The 15,144-nt window shown below is 44.2% G+C and overlaps 1 pseudogene; it reads right to left on the bottom strand.

The window, feature by feature from the left end:
* Positions 1–3,194: 3,194 nt before the first annotated feature.
* LOC148016785 (expansin-A10-like) lies at positions 3,195–5,321 on the bottom strand (annotated as a pseudogene).
* Positions 5,322–15,144: the final 9,823 nt, after the last annotated feature.

Raw genomic sequence — 15,144 nt, 5'->3', positions numbered from 1 at the left:
GCTGTACCTTCTTCTAGGTTAAGCTAAAGCTACAACCACGTGAATTCCTCACATGTTATCATGCCTTAAGGCCAATGACTCAACTCATGTAGTTGACCTCCTCTTATAGGAATTATCCTCACCATAGTAAGGTTCACTCTAGAAAAAACCTTGAAACATGCTACTACAAGACAATCATGTCCTTCCCTAAATTAGCAGTTTCCTTCCAAGTTGCAATCACTTCCTAATGTAGTGATTGCAACTAGCTCTGTTGATAATCATTATGCCATCTCTTGAGTGATGCTACACCCCCTCTCTAAACTTGTGTCCATCACCCACACTTTAAAGAAATGGATAATATAGAACTAGTCATGCTGTTTTGTTCATAGCCATCCATGTGAGCATCCATAGTGTTCCTCGAATATCTTATTCTGCTTAGCATGCCATCGACCACTGCATAGCATGCTTTTACTAAGTCATTAGGTAATAAAACCACTAGGCACACTCCCTTGGAAGTTGGCTTTTACAGCTAGTTTTTGATGAAGCCATTGCAAACTCTCTCCCATACTTTCTTTTGCATGGATTCAATCTTTGCAATCCTTGCCTATTCATGCATCAACCATGGAAAAGTGATTCGAGTGCTAACAAAATCATCATAACAAGTTACATATTGATGTTTCAATTAGCTCCTCTTTTTAATCCCCTTCTTCTTACCTTAATCTTTGGGTAAATATCTACCACGCACCTATGATCTCATAAGTGAGCATCCCTAGGACAACATTACTTATTGAAATGTCAAACCCCCCAATGATTGTGTTGATTAGTAGTCTAGTCTCACAAGCCCATTAGCCTCCCAAAGACCCTTGGCTTGAAGCCTCTCCTTTACTATTCTCATAACAAGTGATTATCATCCCCTGGTACCTTCCAACCATTTGAACCTTTTGACAATCTTTCTATTCTCAATACTAGTGACTTTCCATGTAGAGAGTCATTGAGTCTAGTAAAACATGTTATTTGAGATTCTAATGACATGACCTCCCATATGAATTATGTTGGGTTTTTTTGTTTAGCCTTTCTCTTTCCACTCACTTTCTTATCATGGAACCCTTTCTTCTAATTGATAATAACAGTTACACAAAGGTTTTTAAAATAATAAGATAAATATATCTATTACCTTTTGAGAAATTTCCAAATTTCAATGCATTGTTATGATCCCCAAATTGCAAGGCATTGGAGTATGTTGTGATTGGAATCTCCACGTAATAATTTTTTGTCTTTTACTTGTTTGGGTGTCCTCCAAGTTTTATTTACCACATTTGAAAACACATGACAATGTATGTATATAGATATGCATGCATAATAAGAGTGTTTATAAATAGGCCTTGAACGCATATGATATAGAGGGTAGAGATATAACGAATTTCCTTATCTCATACTAATAGGGAAAACCCTCACTGGCATGCATGATCAAGATACTAAGGAGTGACATTGTTAGTGTTAAGTGCTATCATTCTAGTGTTGGATTAACTGGAGTTTTAGATGTGAAAACCTCAAAGGAATCTTGCAACGAGATGAAAGCCCTAGAGAAACAACAAATTCAAGCTCAACATAAGTGTCTTCTATCTACTCTCTTTTGTCTCTATATTCTATTCACTCAAAGCTAGATGACTTTGTGGATCCTTCAATGTTTCAAATCATTTCTCATATTAGTGGTCTTCCATAATAAGGTTCAAGCCATAACTTCTTGCCTTCCAACTTGCCTCAAGCAAAGTGTCATCAAACTCTCTATTTGAGAACCCTCTCTCTCTCTCTCTCTCCCTCTCTCTCTCTCTCTCTCTCTCTCTCTCTCTCTACATGCACACACACACACACATGCACATGCACAGGCAGAGACACACTTATATGCATGCACACACCCACGCACACACACATATGTATATATGTGTGCATGCATGTGTATATATATCAATGCTTCAAAGAGAGATGGAGGATGGTAGCCATTTGTGGTACCATAGACTACGCAATCCAAACGGCCTACCCCCACCATGTATCCACCCAAACAAAGCATAATGACCTTAGGCACTAGAAGACATTGGTCCCAACTGTGGATTTGCAGCCGTTTCTAATCCCGTTTGTACATTGTGTATGGATATACTACCTTTACCATTCCACAAGGATGTTTGTTTCTCTAGATGGGTAAGATGAATCCTTTAGTTGTGTGACTAGCTCTTGCCTAATGCTAACAATTGTAGACAAAAGATGATCAACCATGGATTTGTGACAGTTCCTAATACCTTTTGTAGATTGTCTATGGATGTACTACCTTCACCATTCCGCAATGATGTTTATCCTTCTAGAGTCCACTTTCCTATGGTAGAGCAGAAGCATGGTGGACACATGTTACATGGGCTTGGCCATGCATATATTCATCCATGCCATCATACTATTTATGTGTTATCTTCGGATCATTACTTCAAATTGTGTTGTGTGCTTTATCTTATACTCAGGCATATCCTCCACCAAGTGTGAGTCGACCCTAAACCCAAAGAGGCAAAAAAATAAAATCCGCCAAGTCAAAGAGAAGTATGAAAGTACTTCACATTTTTCTCTCGTTGATTTATTCCTTGCCTGGAAAGCAAATTTTCGCTTTGCTGAGAAGCATATTTGTGTGCGAGACCAACCTGCAATTGTAGGTGTATGACGATGTGGAAACGCTCGGGAGCTCTTTGTCTTGCGTACTTATCAAAAGTTTTAATCCTCACAGTTGCTTGTTCCACTTTAGGCTCCACCTCTTTAATGAGTTCAGAGTTACCATCCTTCAGCATAGGGAGCGGTGTTGCTTTTTACAGAACCGAAGGTTTCAATCTTGCTCATTTTCTTAGTTAGACCATTCGGCTGAATCAGATAACTTTACATAGACACGACGTGATAAGAGAGTTGCATGAATTAGGAGGTTAATTTGATGGCTTACATTGACTGGAGGGGTCGAGATTGGATAGTTTTTCCATTCTTGAGGAAGAACTAATTCGTCGGCGGAGAGCCAAAGCTATCTGTGCTTGGCAAGCAATATGAAACTCTAACATGTGCAGCGGGCAGCCTCAGACATTTTGTAAGGGCTTACTACCACTTCTGTGCACGTCTCGGAAGAGTACAAAGAAAAAGAGAGAGAGAGAGAGAGAGAGAGAGCCCAGCCAGCTAGCCAGCCCACTGGCCCGCTAGAATTGCTCACCGGAGAAGGTCTGGCCGAACTCCCAATTGGGCGGGGTGACGTCGTAGGAGGTGAGTGTGCGGCCATCACTGGTGGTGACCTGGAAGGAGAGGCTTTGGCCGTCGAGGTTGGCGTTGCTCTGCCAATTTTGGCCCCAGTTGCGCATCATGGGCTGCCATCCACTGCGGGAGCCCTTGACAGACACCGCACGCACATCCCTAGCACCGCCCACGTTGGTGATGAGCACTAGGTTGAATTAGTAGGAGTGGCCGTTGACGGTAAAGTGGATGCCGCCCGTCTTCGCGCAGGGGACCCTACAAACCAGAGGTTCATTATCCCGAGTTTAGTGATTGTAAAGGCGATATTATAATTCACGAGCTGCTGCTGACGAAGTTTTAATTAGAACTGCTATGTTGCCGTCGACGTACGTACCTCCTGTAGAGGACCGGCACAATGCCTCTGCTGTACACTCCAATCTTCTCGAAGGCCAGCTGCGCCATGTCGAAGTGTTGCAGGGGAGGGTTGCACCATCCGCCGTCAGTGTTGGAGAGTGCGGGGTTGGGGGGACAGAAGTTGGTGGCCGTGACCACCACCGAGCTGCCACTCATGCACCACTTTGGATCCGCCTGGAAATCGCATTGGATCTCGAAGCAGGCGCCGTAGCTCAGCCCTCCATTGAACAGCGACGTGCTCAGCACTGCCGTGCTGATGCTGTAGCCCGACGAGTAGAGGTCTCCGTAGCTGCAAGCGCCGCCTGCACCAGCCAGGCAGACAACATGTCATCATAATGAGTAATTCGCGATGCCAATTTGGCATCGAGCGACTGAATGGCCACGCAATTTTCGTTCAAATAAACCCAGTATTACTATTAACTAATACGCACCCACGGTGCCCAAGGCGTCGCTGCTGCCGTAGAAGGTCGCATGGGCGCTGCTCCACCCACTCTCGGGAGCGCTGCCACCGCCGTAATAGGAGGCGCCTCCTTTGATAGCCAGAAGGAGAATGTCCATCAACACTATTACGCTGACCTGCGCGAGGGCGCTTCTAACTACCATCTGATTTAATGCAGGGGCCATGGCGATGTTGATCAGCTGCTAGTACTAGCCAAATCGTAGACTTATGGGTTTGCACAGGCTACGAGGGCAGGACGTCGGGTGCTGCTGCAGCAATTGCTACATCCTGCGGCTAATATAGACTTATGGGTTGTAATGGGGAGGAGAGAGAGGGAGCGCTGGTCCTCCAAATATGTCCTGTGGCCGCCACTCCCAAGATGATGTACTGATTCGGCCTCCATTCGTGCCCTCGCCGCCTCCCGCTGCTGACTCCAACGTCCTGGCGAATTTGTAGCCTCCTCCCTTAGTCGGCGCCAGTCGTCTGCATCTAACCACTCGGGCTTTGGAGCCCCACTCTTGATTGCCTTGTGTGCGTCGGATCGTCTATGTGACATGTATGTACGCATGCAATCCATCATCCAGCCCGTAGAGAATCTATCCACTGCGGCTGGCACCGGGAACTCCTCGTGCAAGGATGCTACTATGTACTCCTTGCTCCCCTCCGGTATGTTCCTCCAATGATCCAGGACGTTGTGCCGAAAAACTTGTTGGCACAACTCCCTCATGCGAGCCATCACCCTCCTCTCCTCATCATTCATGATGATGGCTCCTGACCTGCCATCCACTAGGTATCCATAATCCCTAGGAGTGTGCCTTGTACGGGCCCTCTCCCATCTCCGTCCACGCTCCTGGGCATATCCAGGAGACCCCTGTACATCCGGTGTACCGACGGGGGTACCCTCTCCCGGAGTGCCACTCAAAGGGGTGCCACCAAAAGGAGTGCCAACCAAAGGCGTGACATCTGCCGACGGCTGCGCAAAAGCCGGAGTAACTAGAGTGGACGTCCCCACAGGTGTGACAAATCCTGGAGGTGACCAAGCTCCAGCTGAACGATGAGACGGAGACACCGCGTCCGTGTCTCCACAGCAGCACCCCCCTGATTCTCCTGCAGTCGCAGTCCCTCCCTCTGGCCCAAGTCGCGAGCGTCGAGATCGTCTGCTCGAAGCTGAAGTATCTGATCGCGCTGAAGCTGATCTAGCAGAGCGCCCTGACGAAGAACGAGACAGCTCCTGATCTGCCATCTCTCTGAATCTCGCGAGTTGATCTGGAGACATACGTGCCATCATCTCCTGAAACTCCTCATCGCTCATCCCTTGACTCATCTTGAAAATGTCGATACCTGCACAGATAAAAAATGATGTTAGAATAATCAATTTAAACTATACAAAGCACATTAATATAAATCATTTTTGAAAAATCCCTCTTAAAATGCATATCTTATCTACCTTTATGGAAGATCTAAACAACGAATTGAGTAATACAATTCTCCAAGAATGAAGTATTCTATGGTCCCATGTTAATCTCCTGAGACAACTCTGCATACACTGGAAGGTCGATAGACATGTCACCACAAAAGAACGAGTCTGCCTCGTTCTCAAAAAATTCTACGACTTCTGTATTTCCATCATTGTTAGCCGATGCGGGCTCCAAGCTTGCGGTGGCCTCCACCCCTTGTAATTTCGATCCCTCTATTTGCATATTTTCTTCATCTATGCCTGGAACATCGCTTTGATCGTATACTCTCGCACCTCGAGGAGTTGAAGGTATAACATACCACCATCGAGGTTGTCGGGGATTTGGATAGAAGATTACCTGTTCACAAACACTTACAAAGCGGCTTCAAACCATTGTGACATAAACCATGTCGTATTACAATTAGCAAGCAAATGACTAGTTGTACCTGTTCACAATGGGCCGGCAACACAAAGGTGTCGCACAAATCCATCCATTTTTTTTCGGAATCTATTTCGAGAAATCCAGATGGACCTCGTCGAACTGTTGCGCCAGCTCCTCCAAGTACCACTTTGAACCACATCGAATATTATCATGGAGAAGCTACGGTAATCCACCGTAATAATACTTTGCAAGTTCCCAAAATACTCCATCTCATCCACAACCATGTTCGGATCCATTGCTCGTCGCCGGCTCTCTTGCTCAAACCTTGCCATGACACCACAGTCCATTGTGGAGCGCATTTTGTCAATACGCTCCACCCGAAAATGCCGTCCGCGCAACCACGCTGCACTATATATTTTGTACTGCACATTGAAACACTCGTATTAGATGTAGCAAGCAAATTTAGATATGACACATTCTAAACCCCTCATTACCTTTGGACTACATCCCCTCGAGAACTCCCACTCCTCCATTGAGACCTCTATCCCTTCGCTGGATACTACGGTCAAGGCTCCATGCAACCATCGTGTTGACATAAACCGCGGCATCTCCTCCATGCCTTCGGGATATCGAATCGGTTGGTGACGCGTACTGCGTCGGAATTCAGCTCGCGCTTTCTCTCGATCTTGCCTTGCAATCTGGTACTTGGCGAGCCACGTCTCCATGGAGGCATGGTGCAACATACAAAAGCGATTCACTTTCTCTTCCATTGAGGCATCCATTCTTTTTTCTACCCCATTTCCAACCACCACATCTCCAGTCAGCCTATGATCGTCCTTCAGCGTCCATAGCATTTCATTGTCTGGTTCCACCGTTGGTAGCCATTGTGAGATATGCACTAACGCCTCTGACACCAACCAACCTTCCGCCATGCTACCTTCCGGACGAGCTCATTGTCGCACAAAGTCTTTCAGGGTTTTCATGAAGCGCTCCAGGAAGAATATCCATCGCGTATGGACAGGTCCAGCAATCTCCACTTCGTCCACAAGATGCACAAGAAGGTGAACTTGTATCGTGAGCATGCTAGCGGGCAGGTATTTCTCAAAGAGACAGACCGTCTCAACTGCTCCCCGCCTTGCGGATTCAATAGAGGACGTCTTAATCTCTTTCTGTGAGATCCATTGCACCAAAGTCGACAGCTTGTAAATGGCCCCGCGAATTTCTGGAGTTAAGCATCCCGCGATCGCGATCGGTAGGACAAACTGCCACAAATGAGAAAGCATTAAGAATAATGGTCACTTTTCAAATTTCAAAATGTCCACGCTAATTAAAATCCATTCTGTTCACAAACCTGACATATCTTATGCCAATCATGGGATTTTAGCCCAGACATTTGGTCATCTTTAGAAAATGCGGACCTGAGAGAACGCATCATACCCGTCGGAGTGCGGATAGACTTGATTACTTGCTTCACAATGCGCTCTTCTTTGGTAGAAAAAACCCAGGGAGCACGAGGAAGCTGCACTCCCCCTTCAGCACTCGACTGCGGCCAAAGCGCCTCCATCTTATCTACCTTCTTTAAATCCATTCGTGACCCTATAGTGTCTCTCTTTCCTGTGATGTGATCCCATAGCAAGCTGCCCACATTTTTGAAAATATGCATGGGATCCAACAAGTGGTTGACCTATAAGTGGGTCCAATATGGCAACTCGTAGAAAACTGAGAACCGTCGCATTCCATTTGGATGTGATTCCGGGTTTACCATTTTCAACTCGTACCAGCTTGCAGCATTCATACGTGCTGGAGGTCGTCCAAGAAAACCTTCCCTGAGTTCATGATCCTCCGGCAAGAAAGCGACATGTCCTTGATATACCATCTTCTTCATGGTTCGTGACCTTCGGGAGTCTAACTGTGGCCCACACAATGGACATGCATGATAACCTAAGGTAACGAGACCTGCAAGGCGATCCACGACCTAGTGAATACTTGATTGAATGAAATAAAATATAGATATTACCGGCGAGAACAAAGGTCTGCTCACCTGAGCACTCTCCCAATCCCGGAAAGTCATGCATCGTCCACATGAGAATGGCTCAAATGTTGGCTGACCGCCGACCATCGCGCCTGCTCATATCTTGCACCGTGACCACCTCCTCCCACAAAATCTTAAGCTCATCGACTAACGGATGAAGATACACGTCTATATTTTTTACTTTGTAGCAGCCCGGGACGAGGAAGCTAAGGATGAGATGTCCTTTTTTCGTAGAAAGCCATGGAGGAATGTTGTAGTTGACAAGCACTATAGGCCACACACTGTAAGAAGTTGAGCGCAGACCGAATGGGTTCACACCATCCATGGCGAGACCGAGCCGAAGATTCCTTGGCTCTCACGCAAAGCCTGGGAAGGTAGAGTCAATGTGGCTCCATGCGCTCGAATCTGCTGATATTCGTTGCACTCCATCCGTGGACCTATTCTGCACATGCCACGTTGTCAAGCTTGCCATGGCAGACGTGCGAAACATGTGGTTTATGCGGGGGATGAGTGGAAAGTGTCTGAGGACTTTTTGAGGGATGGTCTGCCCTTGCAAGTCCTGTCGATACCTGTGAGCACCACACTTTGGACATGTCTCCATAGTCTCGTATTCATCTCGAAACAATATGCAATCGTTGATACATGCATGGATGTTATTGTAGTCCATGCCAAGCTTCCGTAAAACATGTCGTGCATCATCACGAGACTCAGGCATGGTGTTTGCAGGTGGCAATATATGATATTTCAATAACCTAAAAAAATCATAAAACACCTTGAAAAATCCATCCATGTTTGCAATAATACTATTTTTTTTAAAAACAATGAAGTCTGTGTGCAAGGTACCTGAATAACTCAGTCACACTCGTATCGCTCCAACCGTATTTTGCTTGCACACTTAAGAGTGCAAGCAATGTCTTCAACCGAGATACTCGGCACCCATCATATAATGGTATGGATGCTTCCTCTCTAAGCGGGTCAGATGTCTCAACATCCATGGGAATCAATGCATCGATCATTGCCTCCATCTCAGGCTCCAACATTGTAGGCAAGTCGGGAAGGTTGTCTGTCTCCTCTGGCATTGACGGTATAGATGGGCCTTGCGAGTGGTCGATTGGCTCCTACAATCTATCCATCGCACGTCCACGAACTCTTCTAATTGGCCGCAAAGGGTGCACTCCCCCTTGGGTCGAGACATCACCCCCCTGGATACAAAATTTGCCAACAAGACCCAATCTTATTGTGTATGGTTTTCAATTAGCTTGAGAGTACAATGCATGAAAAATGCTAACTTCAAATTACCGTTTGCTGAAAATCTGCAATCGCCTGATTAATGATCTCAGATTGAAACTCGCCAAATCGTCGTACGTGTTCTATAGACAATCGGCATTTTCATCTAATTGCCAACTTGCATTGAGAGCAAGGACATGGGACACGCTGATTAAGATACGACTCGCGGTCTTGAACAATAAGACCTTCTTCGTTTGCCATCTTATCTGCATTACAGCAAACAAGGCTTAAATGGATAGCTTTATGGAGATGTACATCAAGTTGCAAGTTGACCATAAACCTTGCATTGTATATAGTAGTCGAGAGATTTTCCGATGTTATATCTCGGCCTTGTATCATGCTCAACGATTTGTTTGTCCCGGTAGATAATTTTTTGTTATATCTCGGCTTTGAGTATAAGTAATCCATTTTAAAATTAATGCGCGCCATCTATGAAATTTTATAACTATAGTAATAAAATTTATTTCAATCAATTCTACTCATAGCCATAAGACCTGAGAGAAATTATCATATACTCAATTTAAGGGTTTCTTCTTCTATAACAATAATTTTGGGTTCATTTTGATGAAGTACATGGCCGTATGCAAAGCACATTGCATACCATTATCAATACGTATATTATCTTAAATTTCCTTCCCCTCCCTCTCCCTCTCTTTCTCTCCCTCTCCCTCTTCCTCTCACCCTCTCCCTCTCCCTCTCCCTCTCCCTCTCCCTCTCGTTCTCTTTCTCTCCCTCTCTCATTTCCTCCCTCTCCCTCTCCCTCCCTCTTTCTCCCTCTCCCTCTCCCTCCCCCTCCCTCTTTCTCTCCCTCTCTCATTTCCTTCCCCTCCCCCTCCCCCTCCCTCTCCCTCTCCCTCTCTTTCTCTTTTTCTCCCTTTCCCTCTCTATCTCTCTTTCTCTCTCATTTCCTAAACAAGCAAAAAATAAAGTGATTTAAACATCCTCCAAGCAAAAGGGAGAGGGAGAGATACAATGCACTCTCCCTCTCTTTCTCTTCCTATCCCTCTCTCATTTCCTTCCCCTTCCTCTCCCTCTCACTCTCTTTCTCTCTCATTTCCTCTCCTAAACAAGCAAAAAATAAAGTGATTCAAACATTAAACAAGCAAAAGGGAGAGGGAGGGACAGAGAGAATGCACTCTCCCTCATTCTCCCTCTCTTTCTCTTTCTCTCCCTCTCCTATTTCCTTCCCCTCCCTCTCCCTCTCCCTCTATTTCTCTTTCTCTTTCTTTCTCTTTCTCTTTCTCTTTCTTTCCCTCTCCCTCTCCCTCTCCCTCTCTTTCTCTCTTACTCTCTCGTTTCCTCTCCTAAACAAGCAAAAAAGAAAGTAATTTAAACATTAAACAAGAAAAAGGGAGAGAGAGAGAGAGAATGCACTCTCCCTCTCTTTCTCTCCCTCTCCGTCTCCCTCTCCATCTCTCTCCCTCTCCCTCTCCTTCTCTTTCATTTCCTCTCCTAAACAAACAAAAGAGAACGATTTAAACCTTCAACAAGTAAAAGAAAGAGAGAGGGAGACTCACCAATGAGATATGGCGAGCGTGGGCGGCTTCTCTTTGCAACGAGGGCTCCTCCTCTCCTTCGTGAACAACGGCGGTGGTGGTGGCGGTGGCGGTGGCGGCAGCAAGTCTCTTCCTCCTCTTCTCTCACAAAGCCTTGGTTCTCTCCCTCGCTCTCTCCCTCGTTCTCGCTCTCAAAAGGCGAAGAAAAGAAAATGAAAACGGCGCGCTGGTTTCGGCCGCGCTTTTTTTCCCTGCGGCGTCGCTATTGGCGTCGCTATATGCGTCGCTATTTGCGTCGCAAGTGTGACGCAAATAGCGACGCATATAGCGACGCCAATAGCGACGCCGATATCCGTCGTCGCTAATCGGCGTCGCTATTGCCCCATTCCCTTGTAGTGATTGTGTACCTTCAATTCCCTTAAATGGCCCACAAGCTAACATAGTTTAAATATTTTCAAGATTTGAGTTTTTGGCGATTTTGTTCACACATTCATAATTCTGTGAAAAGACTTGTAGCTGTGGGTGGTACCAAAGAGTCAAACTAGCACAAACTCTTGCATCACAATAAGCTTTCAATTTATGCTTACATGTCCCAAGTTTTGCTTAGTCTCTCATTCATGTAACTATAATGAGCATCATAGTACATTGTGATTATGCCACCTCCTTGGTTAGTTGTATATAAAGTCCTATTTTTATGGATGGGAGGGGGATATGTTCATTTATCCTCTTCTCTCCTCACAATTAATTTCCTCTCACTATTGACTTCTCTATTTATAAGGTTGTATAAGAGGTATCCCATTATAGATTCAGAACATTGTTGCTGTTAGCACTCAGAAGAATATTCAAAGCACACACACAATAAGTATATGCATTGTCATCCAAGAACTCATTTTGAGGAATTTTAAGACACAAAGATCTTATGTTGTCTTTCTTGTTTATCATTTGGGAACCCATTTTGAGAAATTTTGCGACACCAAGCTATTATAGTGTTTGTCTTGTTATGTTTTTTTTTTTTTGAAAATGAAGAGAAGGAGATCAATTCCCTCTACAAACAAGGCATGTGGTTTTGAAGATAGACATTAAAATGTGACTATGATTTGATTAAAGTGACCTCATAAGTAGTAGATTGCACCACCTATCATACATGAATATAAAAAGAGGGCAGAGACTAGAGGACACTATGTGAGTGTAGTTATATGCAACCATAGACAAATATGAATATAAGAAAGAAACTTTGAGTATTTGTGAAGTGAGAGGAGAAAAGTAACTTGTGAGCAAGGATTCTATAAGCAATTCTAGAGTAGAGATAGACTAGCACAAATTGTAACACAATTTTTTGTATAGTTTTATGGATCCTCTTTCCTGGATTGTATGTGGTATGAGCAACATGCTTTTTGGTGGGAATGTCAAGGTTTTGGAGACTTGCTTTTGGACAAATAATAGAGTGTACATGACTAGGACTGGTGTGCAAATCGGATACTATATGCACGCGTAGTGAATGTCGAATGGTCCCCAAGAAAAAATAACTCCAAAAAGCTCATAAAACAAGAAGAAATATTTGCACAACATAAAGCAAAGAAACCAATTGGGTATGATCTCCCCCCATGCCTTGTGTGAGCGCTTCACAAGGCATGTATTTATAGATTTATTAATCACCAAGCTCAAAAATAGCCCAATTTACAATTAGGATGATTTTGGCTTTTGTGTTTGCTTTTGTCCAAATAAACAATAAAGCAGTTGGGCATCCCAAAAATCGGGCTGTGTCCAAATGTTTGTCAAGTACTTTAATAAATAAGTGTGCCTAAATAAATATTAGTGCTACGCCATTAATGATAAGGTGTATGCCCATCAAAAATGATAATTTCTTCTAGGTAATGTGAATACACGCCATCACCAAGTGCTTCCCAACACCACTTGTGCCTACTCTACACATCAACAGAAGCATTCACAATTGTTAGAAAATAATAAAATTAAACTGACAAAAGTGAATACCTAGCAGTCTTCAACTACAAAATAAATAAATAGGTTGGAACTCTATCCTAATCTTACTTTAATACGAGTGCACTCTAAACTCATAAACGTCCATTAATTTCATATGTATTTTGCAAAATCACCCATTGTGGAATCACCCACATGCACATTAAATTAATCTGACGCCTGAGAAGGAAAAACATCCCTGTCAACTTCTCGCACAAGGAATCCACCTTGTGTACGAGCCCCGACAAATAAATATAGCTTTATGAAATCCACAATGGTCTCACAAAATCCACCATAGAATATGCCTCCTGGCATCATACCCCCGGGGTACGATAGCAATTGTCCTCAATTGCTATTAGCTCAATGTGGAGCGAGCAATGAGGGCTAAGCACTTAGGTAGCAAGCGTTGTCGTGTTGCTGCGCATCCGAGTCGTATACACCTCCATTTCTTTTGTTGTGCATTTGTGTTAATTTCTGCGTGTGATTCATTGTTTGTGTGATGCATTTTGACAATCCGCATCCAGTGTACATATTCCCTTAGTGCATGTGTATGATTTTGTTTGGATGCATGATGTGTGTGTATTAGAAAAATATGAAAAACTGATGCCAAAGGATCTTTGTCCTGCTGCTATTTGTTCTAGCTCTATGTGCAATGACAGTCTTTAAGATCACCACATGCTATACATCTCGATATGAAGGTCAAAAACCAGGAACTTCAGTACAAACAACCAAATGAAGTCACTTTTGTTTCTGCAGTCAAAGTTTGCTCCAACATGACAGCCTTGGTGCAAGTGTTTTGAAGATATGCTTCAAGAAGGACATTTAAAGGAGGAAGCAGAGTTGCTGCAAGATATGCCTCTTGCAAATAATCTTGTTGCTTGGATGTCAATGTTAAATTAATGCAAAAGGCATGGTGACATATTGCTAGCACAACAATGCTTTGACAAAATTGTCTCATTGAACTCACATGATGCCTCAGCTTATATGCTCATGTCAGACCTTTATACAAGGGCCGGAATGAGGGAAAAAGCTAAGAAAAGAGGGATATTTTTGAAATGCTATCAATGGCGGGCTTGCAGAAAAGTCAAGAGAAAGAAGGACGCTTTCGGAACGAAAAGAGAGGGGACGGGGTGAACCAAGGGGAATAGTATTCTCTTAAGCTAAAAAAGACACACCAGCTATGATTCATGGGTTGATACGGATCTTGAAGGAAAACAAATGGGGTCTTTGACTTGGGAAAATTGGAACACAGTAGCATTCCGAGTGAAGAATGAGGACGTTGTTATGATGGAGGTGAATTCGATGAACAAGGGGATGTAACGGTCGAAGTTCCTAAAGAACGACGATGCTGGATTTGTGAAGATGATCTTCACCAAGCCTATGACTGTGGAGAGCTTCTCTGAATACCCGATCGTCAGGTTCTTTTCAAGTGCGCACGCAGACAAGTTTTGTTGCCCTCCATCACCAAGCGACGACCACTATTTTCAATAGTATGGAACGTTGATTACTGGTCGTCGTCCCTGGACCCAGATTTTCGTCCTCTTCCATTGATTAATAATATTTACTTCCGTCTCCTAACGAAGCTTGGAGGAGATACGGAGCATCGAGGACAAGGGAGGATTGCCACGTCCTGAACCTTGCTTCCCCTTGTGGATAGTGAGGATCTTGAGCTCTTGGGCCAGCTCTGTTCTAAACCATATATGGATTGGGCTTTAAGGGGAGAGGATCTCTCCGGGAGAGGAAAGGAGGATTGACTATTGTGACTTCAACAAACACTGAGGAGGAGATGAAGCAGAGATTATGACATAGACCACAAGAGCCATCAAGTTGTCTGAGCAGAATACATGTGGATCAGAGGCTGAAAGCGTCATACATAATGTATGTCGATGCTGGGCAATTGATTGTTATTCGTGAGCTGAATCCCGCTATGCTGTGCCTATGTAATTCTATGGTCTCTTGCCTCAGAATTTTCTGCTATTACTGCCGCTTCTTGTCCAGAAGATGCTTCACCATACAATGCTACTACGGCTAAAATAAAAAACATCAACAGTCTGCTGCTTTATTTTTAAACAGAATTTCATCCTTCATGGGGTCTATGCGGGAGGCAGACACAGCCAAGATCCTTTGGCTTTCTTCACTGTTTCAAGCATGGCCATTTTCCCTTCCAATTCCTAAAATCAGATGTGTAGAGATTAATTTATGAAGTTGTTTGGAACCCAGCTGCAGTCTGTGTTAGGAGACAATGTCAACAACCAGAAAACAGGAGGAAAAAGATGCCAAAGTATTGAAGTTTGAGGCCTTCTTTAAACAAAAACTGAAGCCTGACCTTGTTCGGGTCATATCAGAGAGGGACAAGGTCATAGAGCAGTAAAAGATATTCTCAGATTTGTCCAAGACTATCAGATCTACTGCAGCAAGAAGGAGAGAAGCGAATAT

Source organism: Lygodium microphyllum, chromosome 23 (assembly GCF_053477565.2).
Source record: "Lygodium microphyllum isolate KBCC chromosome 23, Lygodium_microphyllum_v1.1.10, whole genome shotgun sequence".
Classification (NCBI taxonomy): domain Eukaryota; kingdom Viridiplantae; phylum Streptophyta; class Polypodiopsida; order Schizaeales; family Lygodiaceae; genus Lygodium; species Lygodium microphyllum.
The sequence above is the reverse complement of the archived record's forward strand: the minus strand, read 5'-3'. Positions and strand labels throughout refer to the sequence as shown.